Source organism: Sminthopsis crassicaudata, chromosome 5 (assembly GCF_048593235.1).
Source record: "Sminthopsis crassicaudata isolate SCR6 chromosome 5, ASM4859323v1, whole genome shotgun sequence".
In the NCBI taxonomy this organism is placed as follows: domain Eukaryota; kingdom Metazoa; phylum Chordata; class Mammalia; order Dasyuromorphia; family Dasyuridae; genus Sminthopsis; species Sminthopsis crassicaudata.
In genome coordinates, this window is record NC_133621.1 from 135,260,759 (window position 1) to 135,287,466 (window position 26,708).

At 34.8% G+C, this 26,708-nt stretch overlaps 1 protein-coding gene across 3 annotated transcripts in view; it reads left to right on the forward strand.

Moving 5' to 3' along the window:
* The window catches only part of DOCK4 (dedicator of cytokinesis 4), a 498,642-nt gene that overhangs the window by 161,990 nt on the left and 309,944 nt on the right, over window positions 1–26,708 (forward strand). The gene's annotated exons all lie outside the window — the stretch shown is intronic.

Sequence of the window (26,708 nt, forward strand, 5' to 3'; positions counted from 1 at the left end):
AAAGAGTGAAGTTATTTCCGAGTCAAATAGGGAAGTGCCCTGATGGGGATCAGTTTAACCTTCTAGCCCTACCTTGCTGTATTCAGCAAAGAAATACATGTCAAATCCCTGAGGCCCATTTTCATGGAGGATCCCCCCTGTCTGTGAGAGGCCCCATCTTGCTGTGTCTAGTCAAGAAATCCCAGTCATCTCCCTGAAGTTAAATTTTCCTTACAAATCTGCTTATGACCTATGTGAGCTTTGGGTCCATCTTTCATGAAGCTGTTGCTTATGATGTTTTATCCTTCACCTCTTCCTTGTGCCACATAGTGTCTCTCCTCTCATCTCCCCATTATGTCTTACATTGTCTGTCTCTTACTTCTAGCAAACTAACTCTTTTAGAGTATTAAATCCCTTTTTAGGATTTAGCCTGCCAGCTAAGGGCATATCCTAATTTCATGGGGTGTTTCCTTTCTTCTGGCTAATTAAGTTCCCCTGGGGAAATCTTAACATGTCTACCTATATAACATTTCTATATTGTGATCCCTTCTCCTATCACACATTTGCATCTTTGTTCAGGTCCTCCTTACCATATAATTTCAGTGACCTCATAATTCATATTTTTTCCTTAAGTGTCTCTCTTTCATTCAACCCTCCACAATGCTGCCAAAGTGATTTTGCTTAAGAGGCAAGTAGATGAACGTGGATGAAGGGTTCAACTTGGAGTAAGGAAGACCTGAGTGCAAATTCAGCCTTAAAACATTACTAGCTTTATGAAAAGTCAATTAAAGTTTTATTATGTTCGTTTCCTACTTTGTAAAATGGGGATGAAAGTCCCTGGGCAAGTCAATTAAAGTTTCATTATGTTAGTTTCCTACCCTGTAAAATGGGGATGAAAGTAGCATTTACTTTCCCAGTGTTGTTTTGAGAATTTGTTAAATAATATTTGTACGACGCTTTGCAAATCTTAAAGTGATGTGTGTATGTATATATATACTGATTATTATCAATCATATTGTTATTATTATTGATATTGTTATTGTGGATCTGATGGTGTCACTTTCTTGCGCAAATAACTTCAAACTATTTTTGCTTCTAGAATAAAATTTTAACTCATTTGTTGAACTTTCAAAGCTCTTCTCATCTATGCCCTGTCCCTCTTTCTAGGCTCTTTGCACACTAGTCTTCTCATGTTCTGTGGCAAATGGGTGTTCTTTGTAGTCTTCACACGAGGCTTGACATATAGATTCATGCTTTTACATTAACTATTATCTATACCTGGAATTCACACCTTTCTCATCTCTGCAATATAAAATCTCATCCCTCCTTCAAGATACCTTTCATACTCCTGCCTTTAGGTGAAAACTTTACTAATTTCCTGAAGAGCTAGTGCCCTCCCTCTTCAAACCACTTTGTATTACATGTTTTGTACCTATCTATTTATTTATATTCATTTTGTATATATTTACATGTCTCCTCATTGCAATTTGAGCATCTCTTGCAAAACAATAGACAAAATGACTATGGTAATAAAAATGAGAAAACAGAACTACCATCATGCATTCTGAAATGGGCATTGAAAAATTGTAATTACTAGGCTTAGCCCTAAAGGAGAGACAAAAAGACATCCCTCCTGACTCCTTTTCAAAGATAGAAGAGAGTTAATAGTTGGGGGATGCTTAATTTAAGGTCCAATTTAAATATATATATATATATATATATATATATATATATATATATATATATAGAGAGAGAGAGAGAGAGAGAGAGAGAGAGAGAGAGAGAGAGAGAGAAAGAAAGAGAGAGAGAGAGAGAGAGAGAGAGAGAGAAAGAGAGAGAGAGAGAGAGAAGAGAGAGAGAGAGAGAGAGAGAGAGAGAGAGAGAGAGAGAGAGAGAGAGAGAGAGAGAGAGAGATCAGTTTTGCTGAGTCTTTTTAAAACTTTTCTTATAAGGAATGACTCTGGGAGGGGAGAAGAAAAGAAGATGCAGGGGAAAATATAGGCTATATAAAAAAGATAAAAATCAGTAAAATCTATTTTCTTAAAAGAACACAAATACCTTGCAACCAAAAATTATTTTATTTGAATTTATGTCCTCTTATCTAGTATAGTGTCTAGTACATTGCAAGATTCTAAATGGAGACCATCTAGTCCTGTTTAATTATTTTTAAAAACCTCAAACTTTATTGGTAACTCTTTTTTTTTTTTTTTTTTTTTTTTTTTTTTTTTTTTAATTTTTTATTTTATTTTATAATTATAACATTTTTTGACAGTACATATGCATGGGTAATTTTTTACAACATTATCCCTTGCACTTACTTCTATTCAGATTTTTTCCCTTCCTCCCCCAACCCCCTCCCCCAGATGGCAAGCAGTCTTATATATGTTAAATATATTACAGTATAATTTAGATACAATATATGTGTGTAGAACCGAATTTTTTGTTGCACAGGAAGAATTGGATTCAGAAGGTAAAAATAACAGTTTACATTCATTTCCCAGTGTTCCTTTTCTGGATGTAGCTGGTTCTGTCCATCATTAATCAATTGGAATTGGATTAGTTCTTCTCTATGTTGAAGAAATCCACTTCCATCAGCATACATCCTCATACAGTATCATTGTTGAAGTGTATAATGATCTTCTGGTTCTGCTCGTTTCACTCAGCATCAGTTGATGTAAGTCTCTCCAAGTCTCTCTGTATTTCTCCTGTTGGTCATTTCTTATAGAACAATAATATTCCATAACATTCATATACCATAGTTTACCCAACCATTCTCCAATTGATGGACATCCATTCATCTTCCAGCTTCTAGCCACTATGAAAAGGGCTGCCACAAACATTTTGGCACATACAGGACCCTTTCCCTTCTCTAGTAGTTCCTTGGGGTATAAGCCCAGTAGTAGTATGGCTGGGTCAAAGGGTATGCACATTTTGATAACTTTTTGCGCATAATTCCAGATTGCTCTCCAGAATGGTTGGATTCTTTCACAACTCCACCAACTATGCATCAGTGTCCCAGTTTTCCCACAGCCCCTCCAACATTCATCGTTATTTGTTCCTGTCATCTTAGCCAATCTGACAGGTGTGTAATGATACCTCAGAGTTGTCTTAATTTGCATTTCTCTGATCAATAGTGATTTGGAACACTCTTTCATATGAGTGGAAATAGTTTTAATTTCATCATCTGAAAATTGTCTGTTCATATCCTTTGACCATTTATCAATTGGAGAATGGCTTGATTTCTTATAAATTAAAGTCAATTCTCTGTATATTTTGGAGATAAGGCCTTTATCAGAACCTTGAACTGTAAAAATGTTTTCCCAATTTGTTACTTCCCTTCTAATCTTGTTTGCATTAGTTTTGTTTGTGCAGAAACTTTTTAATTTGGTGTAATCAAAATGTTCTATTTTGTGATCAATAATGGTCTCTAGTTCTCCCTTGGACACAAACTCCTTCCTCCTCCACAAGTCTGAGAGGTAAACCATCCCATGTTCCTCCAATTTATTTATGATTTCGTTCTTTATGCCTAAATCTTGGACCCATTTTGATCTAATCTTAGTATGTGGTGTTAAATGTGGGTCCATGCCTAGTTTCTGCCATACTAATTTCCAGTTTTCCCAGCAGTTTTTGTCAAATAATGAATTCTTATCCCAAAATTTGGGATCTTTGGGTTTGTCAAAGATTAGATTGCTATTTTTATTCACTATCTTGTCCTGTGAACCTAACCTATGCCACTGATCAACTAGTCTATTTCTTAGCCAATACCAAATGGTTTTGGTGACTGTTGCTTTATAATATAGCTTTAAATCAGGTACACTTAGACCACCTTCCTCTGACTTTTTTTTCATTAGTTCCCTTGCAATTCTCGACCTTTTATTCTTCCATATGAATTTTGTTGTTATTTTTTCTAGGTCATTAAAATAGTTTCTTGGGAGTCTGATTGGTATAGCACTAAATAAATAGATTAGTTTGGGGAGTATTGTCATCTTTATTATATTCGCTCGGCCTATCCAAGAACACTGAATGTCTTTCCAATTATTCAAATCCGACTTTATTTTTGTGGCAAGTGTTTTGTAATTTTGCTCATATAATTCCTGACTCTCCTTTGGTAGATATATTCCCAAATATTTGATACTATCGACTGTTATTTTGAATGGAATTTCTCTTTGTATCTCTTGCTGTTGGATTGTGTTGGTAATGTATAAAAATCCTGAGGATTTATGTGGATTTATTTTGTATCCTGCGACTTTGCTAAAATTCTGAATTATTTCTAATAGCTTTTTAGCAGAGTCTTTGGGGTTCTCTAAGTATACCATCATGTCATCTGCAAAAAGTGACAATTTGATTTCTTCATTTCCTACTCTAATTCCTTGGATCTCTTTCTCGGCTCTTATTGCCAAGGCTAGAGTTTCTAGTACTATATTGAATAGTAATGGTGATAGTGGGCAACCTTGTTTCACTCCTGATCTTACCGGGAAAGGTTCTAGTTTCTCACCATTACATATGATGTTTACTGTAGGTTTTAAATATATGCTCCTTATTATTTTAAGGAATAGTCCATTTATTCCTATACTCTCAAGCGTTTTTAGTAGGAATGGATGTTGGATTTTATCAAATGCCTTTTCTGCATCTATTGAGATGATCATATGGTTTTTATTAATTTGATTATTAATATGGTCAATTATACTAATAGTTTTCCTAATATTAAACCAGCCCTGCATTCCTGGTATAAATCCCACTTGGTCATAGTGTATTATCCTGGGGATGATTTTCTGAAGTCTATTTGCTAATATCTTATTTAAGATTTTAGCATCAATATTCATTAAGGAAATTGGTCTATAGTTTTCTTTCTCAGTTTTTGATCTACCTGGTTTAGGTATCAGTACCATATCTGTGTCATAGAAGGAATTTGGTAGGACTCCTTCAATCCCTATTTTTTCAAATAGTTTACATAGCATTGGAGTTAGTTGTTCTTTAAATGTTTGATAGAATTCACCTGTAAATCCATCTGGTCCTGGGGACTTTTTCTTAGGAAGTTGGTTAATAGCTTGGTCTATTTCTTTTTCTGAGATGGGACTATTTAGACTACTTACTTCTTCCTCTGTTAATCTGGGCAAGCTATATTTTTTAAGGTATTCTTCCATTTCATTTAAGTTATCGAATTTATCGGCATAAAGTTGAGCAAAGTAGCTCCTAACTATTGTTCTAATTTCCTCTTCATTAGTGGTGAGTTCACCCTTTTCATTTTCAAGACTATCAATTTGCTTTTTCTCTTTCCTTTTTTTAATCAGGTTTACTAAGGGTTTGTCTATTTTGTTGGTTTTTTCATAAAACCAACTCTTAGTTTTATTAATTAATTCAATAGTTTTTTTACTTTCAATTTTATTAATCTCACCTTTTATTTTTTGAATTTCAAGTTTTGTGTTTGTCTGGGGGTTTTTAATTTGTTCCTTTTCTAGAAATTTTAGTTGTAAACCCAATTCGTTGGCCCTCTCTTTCTCTATTTTATGCAGGTAGGCCTGTAGAGATATAAAACTTCCCCTAATTACTGCTTTGGCTGTATCCCACACATTTTGGTATGATGTCTCATTATTGTCATTTTCTTGGGTGAAGTTATTAATTATGTCTATGATTTGCTGTTTTACCCAATCATTCTTTAGTATAAGATTATTTAGTTTCCAATTATTTTTTGGTCTATTTTCCCCTGGCTTTTTATTAAATGTTATTTTGATTGCATTATGGTCTGAAAAGGATGCATTTACTATTTCTGCCTTACTGCATTTGATTTTGAGGTTTTTATGCCCTAGTATATGATCAATTTTTGTATAGGTTCCATGAACTGCTGAGAAGAAAGTATATTCCTTTCTGTCTCCATTTAGCTTTCGCCAAAGATCTATCATATCAAACTTTTCTAGTATTCTATTTACCTCTTTGACTTCTTTCTTATTTATTTTGTGGTTTGATTTATCTAATTCTGATAGTGCAAGGTTGAGATCTCCCGCTATTATAGTTTTGCTATCTATTTCCTCTTGCAGCTCTCTTAATTTCTCTTTTAAGAATTTAGATGCTGCACCACTTGGTGCATACATGTTTAATATTGATACTGCTTCACTATTGATGCTTCCCTTTAGCAGGATATAATGCCCTTCCTTATCTCTTTTAATTAGATCAATTTTTGTTTTTGCTTGATCTGAGATGAGGATGGCTACTCCTGCTTTTTTGGTTTTGCCTGAAGCATAATAGATTCTGCTCCACCCTTTTACTTTTAGTTTGAATGTCTCATCCTGTTTCAGGTGTGTTTCCTGTAAACAACATATAGTAGGATTCTGACTTTTAATCCAGTCTGCTAACTGCTTCCTCTTTATGAGGCAGTTTGCCCCATTCACATTTATGGTTAGAAGGACTAATTCTATGTTGCTTGCCATCCTATTAACCCCTGCTTATGCTTTTCCCCTTTCCTTCCCTTTTACCCTCCTATCCAGTATTAAACTGGTAAGCACCACTTGCTTTTCACAGCCCTCCCTTTTTAGGATCCCTCCCCCACCTTAAAGATCCTCCCCTTATTTTACCCCTTTTCCTTGAAATTACTGTATTCCCTTCCCCTTAGTTTACTCCTTCCCTTTCACTTTTCAATGAAGTGGAAGAAGTTTCACCATAAATCGAATATGTCTATTGATACACGCTATGTTCATCTCCCTCCTTTCTTTCTCTCAGATATAATAGGTTACCTTTGCCTCTTCATGAGATGTAGTACCACCACTTTATACTTTTTTATGATATAATCTCCTTTCCACCTCTAGTTTCTAAGACAAATTGTACATATGTTCTTTACATATTTTTTTGACAGAAGTATAGTTCTCAAGATTTCTTTTTACCTTTTTTAGAAGTCTCTTGAGTTCTGTATTTGAAGATCAAACCTCTTATGTAGGTCTGGTTTTTTCATCAAAAATAGATGGAATTCATTTATTTCGTTAAATGTCCATCTTCTTCCCTGGAAAATGATGCTCATTCTTGCTGGGTAAGTTATTCTTGGCTGCATACCAAGTTCCTTAGCCTTTCGGAATATCATGTTCCAGGCCCTGCGTTCTTTTAATGTGGATGCTGCTAGATCCTGTGTTATCCTTATTGTGGATCCTCCATATCTGAATTGTTTTTTTCTAGCAGCTTCCAATATCTTTTCCTTTGTCTGATGGTTCTTGAACTTGGCCACTATATTTCTTGGCGTTTTGATTTTAGGGTCCCTTTCAGTAGGTGATCGATGAATTTTCTCAATGTCTATTTTACCCTCTGTTTCCAAAATGTCTGGGCAGTTCTCTTTGATAATTTCCTCGAAAATAGTGTCCAAGCTCTTTTTTTCCTCCCATTTTTCAGGGAGTCCGATTATTCTCAAATTGTCTCTCCTGGATCTGTTTTCCAGGTCTGTTGTCTTTCTGGTAAGGTACTTGACAGTCTTTTCAATTGTTTCATTTCTCTGGTTTTGCTTGACTCCCTCTTGGTTTCTCCTTGAGTCATTCATTTCTACTTGTTCCAGTCTAATTTTCAATGATGTATTTTCTTCACTCACTTTTTTTATATCTCTTTGTAATTGTCCAATTGAGTTTTGATCTTCTATGGAATTTTTTTCCATTTTATCCATTTTATTTTTTAGAGAGCTGATTTCTTTTTCCAGCTCTCTAATCCTGTTTTCCTTGGAGTTGTTTACCTTTTCCAGCTCACTAATCCTGTTTTCCTTGGAGTTGTTTACCTTTTCCAGCTCACTAATCTTGTTTCTCAATGATTTGATTTCTTTATCCATTCTGTCTTTGAATGCATGGCATGACTTCTCCAGGCTCTCTTGCCAAGCTTCCCTTTCCTTTTCCCATTTCTCTTCCAGCTCTCTTGTGAGAGCCTTTTTGATTTCCTCTATGAGGTTCTTTTGTATTGAGGGGCAGCTTATATCCCTCCCAGGGGATACATCTGGGGACATTCTGTTCCTAGTCTCCTCAGCATTTGAAGTCTGCTCCCTCTCCACACAGAAGCTGTCAATGGTTAGAGCCCTTTTGAATTTTTTGTTCATTTTGTCAGAGTAGGAATCAAAGAAAACAAACTGACAAGAGAAACAATTGGTCTGTTTTGCGGGGGATAGGGCTGGATGGTATTAATGGGCTTCCTCTACAGACTGGGGGTAGGGCAGCAGAGAGCCACTAACAGAACAGCAATGACTGCACTGAGTCTGCGCTCTGAGGCTCCGAGAACACACCGAGTCAGTCCAGGTGGGCGTTGGGGGTGGCCGGGCTCTGAGAGACGCTGGCTTTCTGGGGTTTTAATCTTCACCTCCAGTGTTTACACCCTCTCTGCTGCTCCTGGCTTGCTGCCAAGATGGAGCATCCACACTGGGGCAAAAGCCCTTTCACAGAAATGGCAGAGATCACACCCCTCCCCCTCCGGTCTGAGCTGTGTGAGCTGCCTGTCTTGCTCTGGCTGTCTGCCCTCAGTCTGCGCCCAGTCTGATTGACCCTCCCCCGAACAAACACAGACCTTTTCTGGCGACTTTCAAGGATGTCTTCTCTTGGTGATAATTTGTGGATTTCTTTCTGGGTCAAGCATTAAGTCAGAGGCTTGTCATGAAGTAAGTTCTGAGAGAAAGCGAGGAGCTCAAGCAGCTGTCTGCCTCCATGCCGCCATCTTGGCCGGAAGTCTATTGGTAACTCTTTAAGACACTTTGCAATATGCCCACTTCCCAGTAATCCTATTTCCTTCCTTTTTAAAGGTATAAACCTCCAATTTATTAACTTAATTTGGCGAGTTGATACAACCTTTGACTACCTTTGACACCTATAGTCTCTACTTCTGTAACAAAAGGATAGAACTATGCTTCTTCAGCTATCTATAGCTCCAACATGTCATTCCTATCATATCAGTTAGCTGCCTTAAAGTATTGTTTTCATTTACATTACTGTCATCATTATTAATATTATTCTTCAGGTTTGGTTTTGTTTATATTTTACTAAGTTCATATAAGTCGACTTGTGTTTCTTTGAATTCCTCATAATTATCTGTTCTTATAGCACACACTACTACCCTTTGTTAAGGCTTTCTCTATTCAATTGGCCAATCTTCCCATTGTACAGGCTAGGTAACTGAGGCCAAGAAAGATTAAGTGACTTGCTAAAACTCAGTGTCAGGATTAAAATCACATTGATATCAACACAGGGACCCAGAAACAATTAATATACCTTATTATTTTTCATCATTTCTGATTATTGCTAACGTAATAGTTAAAGCCCACACTTCAAGGTTTGCAAAGTATATTCATCCAAATAGGTGAGGTACTAAAACCATTGGTATTAATAATAACTCAGATTTGTATTAAAAGCTTTTTTTCATTATAACACAACTGAATAACAGCAACAACAATAGGGATAATAAATAATCAAGTCCATTAGAATGTGGTTTCTTAAAAATATATTTAAATATGTATGTAGTTGATCTGGAAATTTAGAACAGTTAAGTGAAAACAATGAAGTTATTCTATAATCATATGAAAAATAAAAAAAAGTTAGAAAAAAAAGTTAGTTTTTTTTTTTCTACTTAATCTCTATGCTTATCTATTCCCCACCTTTTCTTTCATTTCTCCAAGTGTACCCAGATGCTTATTTGATCTTTCAGTAATATTGCATTCTCCTAGAGACAGGTGGCAATGATGCAAAAAGGCATATTGCATAAAAGATATGGTTCAAGTGCTATCATAGCTTTTATTATTTCTGTGACTTTAGGCTTAGTGATGACCTTTTAAAGATCTTCTCTTCTGTAATTGAGGGTTTGCATCATACAGTTTCCAGCTTCAACTTTATGATTGTAGAGTGCATCTCTTTAAGTTTGCTTTTAAGTCACACAGCTTTCTAGGGGCAGGAAAATAAATTATTCTGCCTTAAAATGACTTCTCTTTGACTACAAGTATGTCTAGAGCAAACAAGGAACAGCACTGCACCTAGAATTGGAAACATTTGAATTTAAATGTTGCCTCGTTTTCTAGCTATATATTCATGGGCAAGTCATCTAACTTCTCATTTAACCTCTTTAACTATGAAATGGGAATAATAATGAGAATCATGCTCCAGGATTATTGTGATAATAAAATGAGACATTTGTAGAGTTCTCAGCACAGTACCTGGCACATACAAAATAGAAACTTAAATGTTTTTTTGTTGTTGTTGTTTTGTTTTGTTTTGTTTTTCCCTTCTCTTCTCCCACTTCCCCCAGGGGCATCTCTGTGAAACAGGGTAATGCAGGGAAAGTGAATGGGATTCAGAGATTGTGATTTAGCAATATTCAATAACTGAGGAAGTTTTTGAAATTGACATCTCCTCATTCCAGATCCAGCATTCCATGCCGTGTAGCCTTTTGATCAATTTTCAAATAGTTATTAGCAAGAAAAAGCAAAAAAAAGAAAAAAAAAAGTATAAATCTCTCTTTCAGTGCTTAGGTTTTCTATGATTCAGTACCAATTGTTATTCATTTGAAGAAAAGGAAATCAACATAGGAAACTCAGGCAATTAAATTCTTTTGGTGGCTTGGCTGAGACCAAAACTGAGCTAGCTGTATGCATGTTTGCTATTGTGTTTATTCTGTTAAAGTGCTGTAGTGAAGCTATACTCTGTGTTATTTTATGGTCATATATGATGAAGGTTTGAAGGGGTCTTTCCTTAAGTACCCATCCACTTTGATCATAATTCTTTTGGATAGTTTCCTTCTGGCCTGAAATTTTTCCTGCTTGATTTCAGCTGTGAGGCACTTCTTGGGGTGAAAAGATCAAGATAATCTTATTTTGGCGTCATCACAAGTTAGCCCATGACATTTACTGCACTTACTCTGCTTGTGATAGGCACAGCACTTGCTGGGTTTAGACATTCTAGGACAGCAATTTTCAAACAAATACAAATTGATCCCTTCCTTGTAGAAACCTCATCGTCCTTATCCCCCTTTTCTTTTTATACAGTGGACAGCATGTGTGCCAATAAGAAATTCATCCTTTCTGATTTCCTCTTTCATCTTGAGGATTGAATGGAAGACTCAATAAAACACATATGTTGAGAGTAAGGGACTCATTTTATTTTAATGCAAAGAATTCAGGCCACAGATCTTGAAATCGTAGAGGAAACTGGAACTTCTGGGAGGTGATGAGGAAGGTCTGTCAAAGTCAGTGAGTATAGCATCGAGGTTCTAGGTTAGAAGGACCTGAACCTTGCCAAGAACTGGAGAAAATGTTTTGAAAAGATCCTGATAGTACTAGTAAATGGATTCAGCTGAAACAAATGGTGTTGGGGGCAGTGAGATAAAGACAGCAAATTCTAGTTTTTGCTTGGTACAAATGCTATTCGGATTATGAGTCTTTTGTAAATACTGTGCTCCAAACTGCAAGGGAGGGAACTGGGGGGTTCCATTTACGGGGTACTATATATACCAATTTTTTTTATTATTCCATTTATGCTTTGTTATAACATTGATCACTGGGTCATAGGATTGTGGCTGTAGACATGGGGGATCCTAAGAAGTCATTTAGCTTACTAATATTTTGCAGATGAGGAGATTGAGGTCTGAAGTTTTTTGTCTGAGGTTTTATAAGTGGTTTGCAGCTTATAGATTTAGAGTAGGAAGTGACCTTGTTTAATTCAACTACCTCATTTTACAAATGAAGAAACTGAGCAACAGAAGATTTAAATGATTTGTTCTGGGTCAAACAGGTGACAAGTATCAAGTGAAAGGATTTTAACCAATATGCACTGGCCTGCCAGAATCAGTGCTTTTCCCATCATACTGTGCTGCCCTGAAGTTCATGTAGTTTGGTTAGCTGCCTGCTAGAGGTAAATTGAATCCCACTAGGGAAGGCTCAAAGCAAGCCAGGGGAACTATTCGTGGACAGCAAACACAAGCTATAGAAAATAGTAGGTATTGAAAAACTTCCAAGATAGAACCCACTGAATCTAAAGCTTTGGTAATGGCCATAAATTCAAATTGTAAATGAATTCTTCAGTGAATGAATGAATGACTGAAATTAGCAACAAGCAAGCACCTACTAAACAAAGTCTCTGTCTGAAGACTGTTGTTAGATTCTGGAGACATGAAGTAAAAAAATGAGATAGTTCTGCCTTCAGAAAGCTTGCATTCTAATGGAATGGGTATATAAGAGAAGCAAGCTCTTTCCTATCTTTGAATTGTCTTATTTATTAGATACTTGGACTAGAGAGGATGGTCTGGAAATGATGAGGGAATTATTCCAAGTTTGATATCTTTCAAAAAGTAGTTTAAAAGGACATCCATATTATAAAGAAGGATGGGAGAAGGGAAGTATCCTTGGAGGTCTCTTTAAAAGAAATATCTTTGGAAATTAATTGAGAGTGGCTGAACATAAGTCAGGTTCATCTGAGTTCAAATCAAGTTGTGGACACTTACTAACTATGGGATTGTAAGCAAGTTTCTTAACCACTGGCTGCTTCACTTAGCTTTTTAAAAGAGAAAAAATAGCACCAAGGTTATTCTGAGAATCAAATGACATAAGATTTGTGAAGTGTATTACAAAAGTGCTTTGCAAAAAGTATTATACAAATGCTAATTATACATATGTAAATGCTAATATATATATATATATACATATATTATTACTATTATTATTATTATGGATGGTTCAACTGAATAGGAAGGAATGAGATTCCAGGTCCGTGTTTCTGGCCTTTGTTTTTTGATGCTACAGTACTAGGTCTGAGAGGTAAAAAGCTTGCTCATGGAGGCAGAGGGCAAAAAGGGGGGGGGGGAAGCCTAGATTTCAGCAGGTAATAAAATCTTAGAGAAAGGAGTTGAAGCTAAATTTGCATTGGAAAATTGGATAGAAACTGCAGCTAGGTGGTCCAGTGGACTCAAAGTCTGGAGTTAGGAAAACTTGAATTTAAATCTGGCTTTAGACCCTTCTTAGCTGTGTGATCCTGGGTTTGCCTCTGTTTGCCTTAGTTTATCTGTAAAATGAAGATAGATAATTATTAGGATCAAATTTGATAATATTTGTGAAGTACTTAACACACTGCTTGGCACATAGTTAAGTACTGGAAAATGTCACCTATTATTATTATTAAAACTCTTAGAGTACTATCAGGTATTTAAAAAATACTATCTATACTCACAGATAGTAATGTTACTGAGCAGAGCTCAGTAAATAATTTAAATTGATCACTCATCCCTTGATGAGAGCTTACTTCTTAGCCAATTGCATTATGTATGTCTAGCTCAAAAAATTGCATATTTGTGCTATTTAATGATTGCCAGCAATAAAATAAGTAGTTTACAATGTTGAGTAAATGCTCATACCCCCTAAAGAAGTTTTATAACTTATAGGATGAATTGTAGAACATTTAATTGGTTTAGAAAAAAATTTTCAATCTAAAAGTAATTACTTTGCTAATTATGTGGTATATTTGACTACAGTTAATTAAAAACATTTTTTTCCTTCACTTGGGCTAATTCATCCAGAAAAAAATTGTTTAAATCCATTTTTCTTTTCATGGAATAAAAATATTTTGTGCCCATTATAGTAAACAATTTAAATATAATCTTTGGAAAATAGCTTCTTTACCAGTTATGGTATTGGAGAGTTGGAAGGGACCTCAATGACTAGTCTAATCTATCAATACTTGTTTTATTACATCTTTTCATTTCACTTATTACATATATTACCTTTATGCAAGTGCATGTGCTTGTGTTCCATTCAAATCTCATATCACAGATTTATTTAGCTGCTATCTTGAAAGTAGTCTAACATAAATTGCTTTCTTTTTGAACGATAAGGGAGTTTTTAAAATGAAGATAAATTTTATTAGAAAACAGCAAAATTTTTTCATGTCTTGTCATTCAAATATACAAGGTTAGAAATATGTAAAAAATGAAGTTGGGCATCATAAGAAAAAAAGGTATATTTAACTTATAATTATTTATGAGTTATTATTGGAACCTTTAAAGAAATCTTTTTTAGAGGAAAGAATAGGAGCATCATAAGATCCTTGCTTTTGGCCGGAAAGGGACCTAAGGAGTCGATTCTACTATAGCCAAATAGAGACCCAGCAACCTGCCAAGAAATAGAAGGTAGCTTGATTCAAGTTGAGACTTTAACCAAGGTCCTCTGATTATGAAATCTAATGTTCTTTTCATTTTATCCATTTAGAATATCAAAAATAAATTAACAGACATAAACAGTTCTCTTCACTGAAAACTATTTTTGTTGCCTGACTGGGGTAAAAACTAAAAATACCTAAAGGATTTAAAATGAAGACTATTTTAAGCAAAACTGTGCCGGGGATTAAAGTGGGATTTAGTCCCACTCATTTTTCCTTTTTACCTTTATTTTTTTAATCCCATCCACTAATAGTAAAAGACTTGGTTATACAAACTCAAATTTCCTTTGAGGACATTTGAGTAAAAAGAAGGATACTGAGCAAGTAAGTACTTTAGCTATTCAATAAGGAAAGCACAAACTGTTGTTCTTTCATTAGTATTCTAGGTTTGGCTCTCAAAGACAGTTAAAAGACTTCAGTTTTATAGGTTAAAAATAATAGAAACATAACAAACAAAGATTTTGTTCTCTAATCTGGAGGGTTTGAGGTTATTTTATGTGCTTCTGTTTATAAGAATGATGGTTTATCCTGACCAAAGAGAATGCAACTTTGCCCATTTGTCTTGCCTGGTTTTCTTGGAGATATTTTAAAAATTGAATGGAGTAAACACTGAATTTAGAGGAGGTAGGGAGGATAATAGAAGCAATGTTTGAATTAGGTGGAAACATTTGCCAAAGTTCCCTACATTAACTTAGCACCAAGCATTTGGAATTTTGTAGCCTCAGTGCTACAGATTAACCATATATTGCCCTTGACTTGGGTCACATCAACATAAACCTTTTCTTAATAATAATTAGCAAATCTGTCTACCTGATATCAGATGTATATATTTTCAGAACTAAGGAAGCAAGAATGCTGTAAATTTCAGCTAAAAATTTAAGTTAGGAGAAATTCAGGGAAAAGGGAGCTAGCTCTATGAAAATCCCCTTCTATCTTTTTATGAATTATATTTAACAAGGGATTTGAAAACAGCAACAACAACAAAAATAACTAGCATGTCCATATTGCTATTAGGGGTTCATAGTGCTTTACATTTAGTCTTTTGTTTGGTCCTCATGACAGTCCTGTGGAGTAAGTAACCTTATCATTTGTATTTTATCCACTTTACCACTTAAATAAGTTTTCATTTTTATTTTGCAGCTATATAATAGGCTACATTTAAGTATATCCTTGGTAAATATGAAATGTATCATATCCATTAAATTTAATATTCTGAGTTCTGCTTTCTGGCACTTGTCATGAGCTTGACCCTAAAGTTCACTTGGGAATGGTAGTGAATAGTGCTTTCCTTCCTTAACTATGATTCATTGCTAGCAAGACTGGAGGTGTCCTTCAGAGCATGGGGTTAGGGAAAAAACCCAAATACATCAGAGTGTGAACATACCGTCAAATTTGACAAGCAAAGTGAAAAGGTGGGCATATATTAAGAGAAGGATATGGCAGGATTGCATGGTATTGCTGACTAGGAAAATGGTGATGGGCACCTTAAGTAAATGTTTGAAATGTCAGAGAACCATATAGTGAGTGGAGAAAAGAAGATAGATTTTTTAAAAAGTCATTTCATTTGTATGATTTCCATGTTGACAGTTCTGAATTAGTCTCATGGTGTTTTTATTAGCTTGTAGATCCCATACTTCAGAAGATTGTTCTCCAATTTATATATCATATTTTATTTTGCTGATTTTTGAGAGCTTGATATAAAATTGACATTTCCTCTTATTTGGTACATATGTAGATGATGATGATTATTTGCCTTTTTAGTGAATCCCTATGGTGACAGAGCCTCTTTGGTATATGCTGAAGAACTAGGATGTAAATAAAATATTTCTTTGGGCTGCCAGAATAGAGATTACAAAGTCCATTCAACAAAAGCAAAGTTTTTAATACTGACTGCTCAGCTCAACTCTTGAGTCAGAAGAAGACCTGGCTTTGAGCCTTTTCTCTGCCACTCACTATGTGTTGCCTGTTACAAGACACTTAACCATTCTAGCCTTCAGTTTACTTATTTTCTTAATGTAAATAATAATATTCACACCAACAACCTTCATATATTTCTGTAAGGATCAAATTTATATAATGAATAAAAAAATTAAAATACTGTATTATATATAATACTATATAGTATTGTTCATCATAATCTTCATTGTTGTTGCCAGTCATTTCAGGCATGTCCAATTCTTTCATTTCAGGTATGTCCAATTCTTTGTGATCTTATCTGGGGTTTTTATTTTTAATTTTTTGACAAAGGCACAAGAGTAGTTTGCGTTTCCTTCTCCATTGCATTTTAGAGATGTGGAACTGAGGCAAACAGAATGACTCAGTGTCACGTGGCTAATAAATGTCTAAAGCCAGATTTGAACTCTGTTCTTTCTGACTAGACCACTTACGTGTCTTAATCTTTAGTATGGAACAAGGGTTTTAAAAGTTTTTATGTATCATAAACTCATTTGGTAGTATATTGAAGTTCACTTTTCAGAATCATGATTGTTGCCTATATCCACATTGGAAGATAGTGCTAAATTTCAATTAGACATTAATGAAAATGAAAATATCATTTTTTCCTCCCTAAGGTTCATAGATTCTCTGAAACCTTACTGTGGGCTTTGTGAGAATCTCTAGACCTCAGGTTAAGAACCAGGTTGAAGTTTTGAAGAGGAAATCACTCCTGGGATGGAGAGTTTAGAGAAGTATGTAGTTAATGGCATGAGAACAGCAAATAGGTGATGTAACGATTTGTCTGGGTTTGGTATGTGGGCTACTGGATGTGAAGAGTTGTAATAAGAAATGTCTGGTTAAGTAGACTATAGCCAGATTGCACAGAGGATTAAAGAATGGCCAACGAGTCCCATAGGCAATGAGGAATGACTGATAGTTTGGGGACAGAGAAATGACATTGTTGGTCTTGTGGTGCAGTCAGTCCAAAGAACACTTCTTTTGGAGCTGGTATACTTGGATTCAAATCCTATTTCTGTTGCTCTGGGCAAGTTACTACTCTCCAGTCACAATCTCCGTTTCCTCATCACTCATATAAGGTGGTGATTATCAAAATCTCTTAAAGCACAAAATCTATGATCCTCTGGTTTTATGCATTGATGAGGTTATCTTGACAGATGGAGAAAATGGAGGCAGGGAAATCAAAGAATGTAATCTAGATACTGAACTAGAATGTGATGATACCGGTGGAGAAAATGGGAAAACTGTGAGAGAGAAAAACTGGCAAAACTCAGCATATGTTTGGACACAGATTGAACCATTTCTGGCTTGAATTAATGGGTGGATGATGATATCATTAATAATACAAGGACGTTAGGAGGAAAGGAAATTTTAGGAAAGTTGATATTCCATTTTGGACATGATGAGTTTAAGAGGCGGGTGGGATGTTCAAGCAAAGCTTTGTATAAAATCAAAATGCCAACTTGGAGCTAGAGGAAAATTTGGAGTCATTTATTTTAAGAGAAAGTTTGAGATAAACTGGGAAAAAAAAAAGAAGAGAGCCATGGAGAGAACTTAAGTTATTAACCCTTAGAGGCCAGAAAAAGGAAATTGAAATAATAAAAGAGAATGAGTAATAGAGTCAGACAAGTAAGAACAGAATCAGGAAAGAGCTAATAAGTATCACAGAAGCCCAGAGAGTAGAATATCAAAAAGGATAGTTTGGTCAGCAGTGTCAGATGCTGAAAACCTGTCAAGGAGGCTAGCGTCTAAGAAAAAGCTATTAGATTGAGCAATTAAGAGATCAGTTGGTGACCCTGGAGAGAGCAGTTTCAGTTGAGTTGTCAAGAAGGAAGCCAGATTATAGGGGTTTGAAGAGTGAACAGTAAGGAAGAAGACAGGACATTTGAGAAAGACCAGCAGGGAAGTATGTACTGGCCTTTAGAAAGATCACTATCCAAAATATTAAAAAAAAAAAAAAAAAAAAAAAAAAAAAAAAGTCGTGGCTTTTGGTTAACAGTAGTAAAACCCATAGCTGTCTGGAAAACTTGACTTTTCAGAATGACTAAATTTCTGAGGGTTTGAGGAAACTGAAATTGCTGTTGTTCCTCTATTTCTTCCAGCATCTGCTATGTCGTGGAGTTATAATAATTTGTTTTCACATGCAATTATAATTTCATTTAGCTTCTTTAGTGCAGTTATTTTGACTCTAGTTTATATTTTGATGCAGATTTTTAAACTAAGTTTAACTTAACTAAGTTAAATTTAGTTAAGGGAGCAGTTAAAGCTTAAGAAGTTGCATATAACTTGATAAACTCAATGAAGTCTTTTTGTCCCATATCACTTTACTCAGAAATGATCATAAAAGTAATCTCTTCTGAGCCTCTGAGTGGAAAGAATACTGATTTTGCCAACAGAACCTGAACTGAAATGCTATCTTGACAATATCATTATCACCTCAATTCTTGACCCTTAAGTTTTCTCATCTCTAAAATTAGGGAGTTGTAATTGGTGACCTCTGGAATCTGTTTTCGCTCTGAGTCTATGTTGCTAGGATCCTGTGAATCATTTGAGCTATTATTATTCCTATTTTATGGATGAAAAAACTTAGCTTCATTGAGGTTAATGACTTATTCCTGGTCTCATGGCTAATGTGCCAGAAGTAGCATTTGAACCCAGATCTTTGCTGACTCCTGTTCTCTATATCACCCTCCATCCTAGCTAAGTAGACATTCTAACAGAGGTGGCTGTTATTTGTCTTTTGTTTTCAAAAAGGGACATGACATCAGGGAGAAGATGCCATGTCATGCAAGTGAATTGGATTTAAGTGAGGGAAGGGCTGGGCAAGGTCACCTGCCTTACTTTCTCTTCCAGTGGATCCAGTGGCCAAATATAGCTTAAGATGACTAGAGATGGCCCTTTATGGGGAACTTGCTACCCCCTAATATAGTTCATTTCAATAGCTCTGTTAGCAAATTTTCTTTTATTGCATGTACAAAGTTAAAGTTGTTGTTTTTCAAATTTACTGAACTGTTTTTTGTTTGTTTGTTTGTTTTTTGATTGTTTATTCTCGGCTTTTAAAAAATAACCTTCTGTATAGCCCAAAGTTTGCCTAACTTCTACCCAGTGGTCCTTTCTGGGGTTAAGACAATCAAACTGCTCTTTCTCTTTCATATGAGAGCTCTTTCACAGACATTTGAAGACTTTTATATTGTCTTTTCCTAATTTGAACTTAATGTTCCTTGGTACTTATATTATATAATTTGGAGTCCCCTCACCATTCATCTTGATTTCTTCTGGACATCTTCCAGGCTAACAAGACCTACATAAAATGGATCCAGATGGCTTAATATTTTCTACTACTAATTAAACATTATCTTGAGCAAGGCATTTAACGTCTCTTGAAAGGGGGTGATGTCTACATTCCATAGCTTATAAAATGAGGGGATTAGCCTAGATATTTCGAAAGTGGTTTAGTGAATAGAATACTGAGTTTAGAGTCAGGAAGATTTGATTCAAACCCAGCCTCAGACCCTTACTATCTATCATAGATGAGTCATGCAATATCTGTTTTCCTCTTTTTCCTCAGCTGTGAAATGAGCTTTTATTAAAGTACCTACCTTGGATGGTTATAAGAACCAAATAACCTAGTATTTGTTTAAAAAAAAAATGCTTATTAGCATAGTGCCTGATACATGCTAGGTGTTTAATAAATGCTTGTTTTCATCCTATTTCCTTCTAATTCTGTGTTTGAAATTATTTCCAAAGGTTGTTGGACCTGAAAGAGAACCATACTTATCGGCTGCTATTTCCTCATTCGTTGCTCTTTAAGCCTTTCACTATATACAAAATCTTTAAGGACTGTGTTGGGTTCAAATGACTTGTCACTGAAGGTAAAGTCATTTTGCGGCCAATTTTCTCTGCCAACAAACCTTATTAGGCAGTCATGTTTTTAGCCCAGGCTTCAGGGGATATGTGATCATTTAAGCCAAATACAATTCTACTAGGAGTGTTATGCTTTTACTCCCTTTCCAAGAACAAATGTAAATTCAAAAATTTGTTTTTCACAAACTCAGCAGGACCAAACTGCTGACTTAATGAGGAACATCAAGGGTTGAAATGAAGAAGAGAGTTTAAAAAAAAACGAAAAAAACCAAACTAACACACCTGACACAGCTAAAGAATTGTGTGGAACAGAATTTTTATACCTCTGGGAACTCAGAGGATTGGTAGTGCATTTTGAAGAGTTCTATATGTGTGATTTCTGCCTGGACCCACTTTTATAAGAACAATTGAAACTCAAATTCAGTATGATCTAATATTCTAAGCAAGTGAAAAGGAACTAAGTAGACACAGTCAGTAGACAGATATAGGCTAGTCCTTGCAGGAGGAAGGCAAAACCCGTAACTACTGAGTACAATGTCAGGCTCTCTTTATCTGCCTGGTCATTTTGAAAATATCTATTTTTTTCCTTCCACACTGGAAGCTAAATCAAGATTTTTTAGTTACATATACTTACACGGGTTGAAATGTATGTAATAATAATCATGATGATGTTGATAGCTAACATTTATATTGTACCTGCTATATTCCAGGCTCTTTGCTAAGTATTTTACAAATATCTCATTTAATCTATTTGATAATCCTGGTAGTAGGTGCTATTATTACCCCCATTTTTTAGGTGAGGAAACTGAGGCAAATGGATGACTTGACCTAGTTCTCATAGAACTAGAAAGTATTTGAGACTTAAATTGAACTCAGATCATCCTAACAACAAGGCCAGGTGCTTGATCCACGATACCACCTACTTACCCCCATTATGCAAGTAATGTATTTTTCTTCATGGTTAATGATTCTGTTTTTGAATCTACTTTGAGTTTAGCTGCTGAAATGAAATCCAGTGAGCAAAATCACAGAATCTGAGAGTTGAAGGGGATAATTTAATTTATCTAATTCAACCTACATCTCCTCCTATGGAATGATATACTCAAGAAGTGGTCATCCATCCTCTGTTTCTTTTAAACTACAGGCTAATTCTTTGTCATATATAAATGATATAAAGGTATAACAGATTACTGAATTAGAAATCAGCTGACCTTAGTTTAAGGCCTAATTTTACTCCAAATTTCTGTAACTTAGGAAAATGCCTTCACATGTCTGGAACTCCCTTCTCTCATCTAGACAGATAGATGGTATAGTCAGAAAGAACTGAGTTCAAATTCTGTCTCAGACAATTAGTTACTGTGTGACCCTGGGTAAGATCTCTCTTATTTTAACCTCAATTTTAGCCTGTTTCCTTATCTATAAAAATGTGGATAATAATAACAGCTATCTCTAAAGGATTGTTGTGAGGATTAAATGAGATAACATCTAAAAGACTTTGCAAACTTTTTGAAAGGGCTAATGCTGGCTCTTATGTGTCAAATAGGAGACATGCAAATAGACTAGATGACTTCAGAGGGCTTTACAACTTTAAAATTTTGTGTTTCTTAATTCCTAATTTTTTTTAATTTTTTTTTTTTTAGCTCATTCTCATATGGAAGGTTGGGGAAATCAGAGCTATTCTGCTGTTGGTCACTGATACAACAGTTATAATTAGCAAAATTAATAATCTTTTAAATATCCAGGAGACCTGAATAATTTGTGTGGTTTGAGACTGCTAAACCTATATCCAGTTAGGAGTTATACATTATTTTTTGTTTATATGCAGTCACAGTGAAGGACAGCGCTCTGGACAGAATTTAAAAACTTAGTTTGTGTGTGTGTGTGTGTTGGAGTAAGGGAGAATGGAAGAAAGTTAATCTGCTTTGTCACTCTTCTCTCCCTGAATAAATAATGATCATAGAGATAAAATAGGGACATCAGGTAGAGTCATATTATATACCATTCCTACAGTTATCACTATATGGTAGTAAATATATTAACTTACTAGGCCAAAGAAAAAGCGGAGATTTTACTTTTGTGGAATTCTTCAGAGAATTACTGTGGTCACCAAGGCTATGAATGTTTAAGTGTAGATGAAAAGAACTTTTCTCAGTTCTTGAAGCTATAGCTTAGAATATTTTTTGAGGATGCAGTTATGAGGATAAAAATAGGATGGATTTATAACTATTGTGATGCATTGCTTCTAAGCATTAACAGTCCACAGATGGAAGTTCTTACAATTTTTTTCTTTTTGGTGTGGACTTTTAAATTCATACATTTATATTTGGAATGTTGAAATTGTATATTTGCATTTGGAATTTCTTTGTATAAAATTGCATGATTATATATACAGGTGTGTCTATGTCACAGATATTTTGAATAGCAAATTTGGTTCCTTACAACAGATTCCATATATACAGTTGACCAAGGCAAAATCCTGAATTCTTGGAAATTTATTTTGCCACAGATAGGCATTCTCTATAAAAGAGTCTAAAATTATAGCCAATAATCTGCTCATTGAACATTTCTCATTTTAAAGACAAAGGAAAATAAACATTTTCATCCTGAATTAAAAAAAAATAAACTAAATCTCAATGATATTTAAACTCTTAGTAAAATTAAAAAGGCTACACAAAATTGCATTAACATTTGAATTTATGATAGAGACTTTAAATGCATGATAATTTTCACTGCATTTGATTGTGAAAGACAAAAATATTTGTATCTTAATATGGATTGAAACTGTTGGCTTTCAAATTGCCCTATGATTGAATTGTAAAAGAGATTTTAAATCCTTATGTTCTCCAGTTGGAAATGAGAATTCTTTAAATCCCCACGTCTATGGAAGAATAAATCTCTTTCTAATTTTGGTTTGTGTTAAATTATTTATAGTACTTAAAAAATTACCTTTCAGCGTAAAGGTTTTTTGTTTTGTTTTTGATTTACTGTTTTTCTTTCTTTTGCATTCTAACCTTTTCATAGACATTTGTTTCTGCTCTGTACTTTGCACTTTAAAGGGAGCTTATTTTATGTATAGAAACTAGCATCTGTATTCCCCATTGTCATATGTTCATAAGTGTCATAATTCACTTTGGGTGAGAATAAGAATAAAAACGTATGCAAATTTGTGACTCATATTGAAAACCAGAGGTATATTTCTTGGCCCTAATTTAACATCTTGTGTAACAAGTGTATTCTTTTTCTTTAATTACAGTTGGCTTTCAAATTAGAACTGTTGGCTGTTTTTGTAGATATTTTGGAATATTGGAGGGCTTAACTAATTTGCTTGACAAATTTCACAGTGGAAGGGAAGAAAGGACAACACAATTGTAAAGATTTCTCACTAGTCAAGCTAAAGATTTTTAACTTAAACTTGAATTAGGATGTAAATAGATTCAAAAATCATTTTCCTTTCAAAGCGAGCTACTAAGTTACAAACAAAGGAACTTGGCTTTTCAGGTATTAGAGACAATGTATAGGATCAATATGACATCTTTATTAGTAAGAAGAGACCATGGAAATATTGATTTATCTTTAAAATTGGAAGACAAAAGGAACATGGGGGTGATCATGGAGAGATTTATTGTCCTCTAAAACCCTGCAAAAGAATTTAGAAGCTCATTTGTAATTGATAGATGCTAAGTTGGTGACTTTAATTTCTGTTCCATTTCCCTGATTTGAAATTAGAATTCTTATGAGTTTCATTACAAAATTTCAAAAATGTTGCTTCTTCTGTTAGCTTTTCAATTATTGAAAGAATGGGCACGAGAGAAGTTTGTAAAAACAAAACAGAATGCACCCCTAATGTATTGTTCAGTTGAAAATATTTGATTTAGAAGACATCTCATATGTGAAATGAGAATGGCAGGCTCATTAACTTGGTGGTTCCTTAAAGCTTCTTCTAGCTTAATCATTTTGTGACTTTTGAGACTGTCCAGCTGCCATTTTATATTTATAGCTAGAAAGGGGACTTAGAGATCATATAATTCTATGCCCTGTGTTAGTTTGATAAGAAAACTGAGACCCAGAGATATTGTAACTTGTCCAAGAGTATGTAGGGACAGTTGGTGGTGGTTCCAGGATTGAAATTCTGTGCCTGTGACTCCAATGGGATGCTCTTTCATGACTATACTAGACTATCTCTCAGAGACTCTGGGCATTGAGGAAGTTCTATGGGATATTATGCTTTTTCCAGGTGACAGTTTATTGTTGTGTTTCTTAAAGAGGTGTTGGGTGTTTTTTTTTTTTTTTGCTGGTATTATATTGCATTTGGAGGAAGACGGGCAAAGGTGGAAGAGAGGAAAGAGTTACTGTTATAGGGAATAGTACCAAAGCTATACTTTGGATCAAGGTTAGAGAGATAAAGCTTCTAGGCTAAGTGGAGGAATCATTGGGCCCATTAATAGTAAAGATGAATCCACCCCCCCAATTTTCTCAGATCTCTTCACTCTTTGGGTCTTTGATATTTGCCACACCAAAACCCATGTTCTTTTACCAACTCCTTTCCCAATTGTCCAAATTCCTTAATTAACCTGTGTATGATGGTCTATAAAAAATCAGTAAATAGTGTATCATTTCCCTAGCTCTTGCTGTATAAGCAGCTCACCATCATTTCAAGTTATAAAATGTTCTGTTTCTGACCTGTATCCTACTATATTTACTATTCTTGGTTAGTGACAAGTTGGTGCTTCTCAACTCCACTTTTGTCAATTTTGTTGCTTTTTTTCATTAGCCTTTAGCTAATGGTATTCTGTTTGTCTAGAACCATATTATAAGTGCTAATATGCAAAAAAAATAAATAAATAAATAAATTGAGCGAGACTTTTTCCTGTCATAAAATGCTAGAAATATGAAAATCAAATATATTAGTTGAAATGCTCATTCTGTGTATTTATGGATTGTCCCTAACAGTTGCAGTGAAGACAGAAGAACAAAGCTGTTGAAACAACTAATGATTATAATTGACAACAGGACCATGATTAATATTTTCATTAGTCTCACCTGACAGATGTAGATTCTATAATGGGATAGAAATATTAGTGCTTGTAAATAGAAATAGAATGATAGACCTTAGAATGAGCTAGAAAGCCAAAAGCCATGGCAGATATTACACACAATGAATTAGTTGCAGAGTTAGAACATGAAATCAGGTCTTCCAAATTTAAATTTATTTTCACTATGTATGTTATGTAGTACCTTCCTGAGATAAAATACAGAGTGGTGAGGTTTTTGTGGCAGTTTATTTATAAGTTGAATGTTACCTTGACCTTTGTGGTATGTTTTTACTTCTTTGTTCTAGAGCTTTATATGAAGTGGAAGAGAAATATTTTTAGTTTTTCCTCCTCCTCTTCTCCCCTCACCCCTTCAGTCTACCCATCTGGTCCTACCCCATTTTCAAAGGAAATGCAATTAGTTTCTTTACCGCAGTTAAAATAGCTCAGCATATATTCTGCTGATGTTGAAGTATGGTGGTATCCCAGGTGAGATAATAATTTTGAGAAAATACCTTGAACTTTTTTTTCATTTCTTCCACTGTAACGTGACTATATTGTGACGGTTACAGGTGTACACTGAAAACATGATTGAAGAAAGAGAACTTTCAGACTAAACAAAAGATTAAGGGCTGAACTAGAAATCTTATATCTTGTTTAATGGTATATATTTGGAAAATGGTATATAATGAAGAATAAATGTGACGGATGTAAGAGAAGAATTATATTAACAGGTAGACCTAGAACTTGGAATTTTTGCACATGGAGAAAAATTGATAAATCAGGCATAAACATGTGGAATGAAAGGGACTTCTGGACTTTATCCTATTGGGTAAAGTCAGAGAGCCCCCTGGAAAGAGTAAAGGGTATATGTCAGTGACATGGGGTTTAGGGGATTGAAAAAAGTGGAAAATAATGAGATGGTTGTTCTTAGTCCTCTCCCTAAATGGAGGATTTAGGGAGTATCTCATCACCGACTGCCCTTCACCTTTTCCAGATAGAGGGAGGTAGGAACTTACCAAAGCCAGGAGAATTGAGGATATTTGAGTTTCAGGGTTGATGTCATCTTGCAGGATAATGAGTTTCTTGAGAACACTGATGAAGTCAAGGGAAGTTCATAGGTTCCCTATCATTGATTTTCCAATGAAAACAAAAAGATGGGAGGTATATATAATTTCTATCTGTTCTGTAGTTTCATAGAACTGTTTTTGCTGTGTATTTTTTATTGTTTAAAATTATTGGTATGTAGCTGAATAAGAACTTATCTTAAATAAAATTAGGGAGTTTTGATTAATGCCATTAAACTATAAGGGGGAATGGGATGCTCTTGTTTGATATGGTAGTTTTATGCCACATGTTTAAGCAATGTGAATTGTTCACTTACTTCATCTTGACCTAAAGGCTCCCTCGACTTCTGTGAAGACTCAGTTCAGATCCTGTCCTTTGTAGGAGCCCTTTCCTGTTATCCAATACTGGTAATACTTTCCCTCTTTGGTTACTTTTATCAATTTTGTATACATCTTATATACTAATTTTATTGCTGTTGAATTGTGAATTTCCATTGTGTTCGACCCCATTTGGGATTTTCTTGGCAAACGTACTGCAGTGGTTTGCTGGTTCTTTCTTCAGCTCATTTTATAGATGAAGATCTGAAGCAAACAAGGTTAAGTGACTTTTCCAGGGTCACACAGCTAGTAAATGTCTAACACAAGTTTGGAATTAGGGAAGATGAGTTTTCATGACT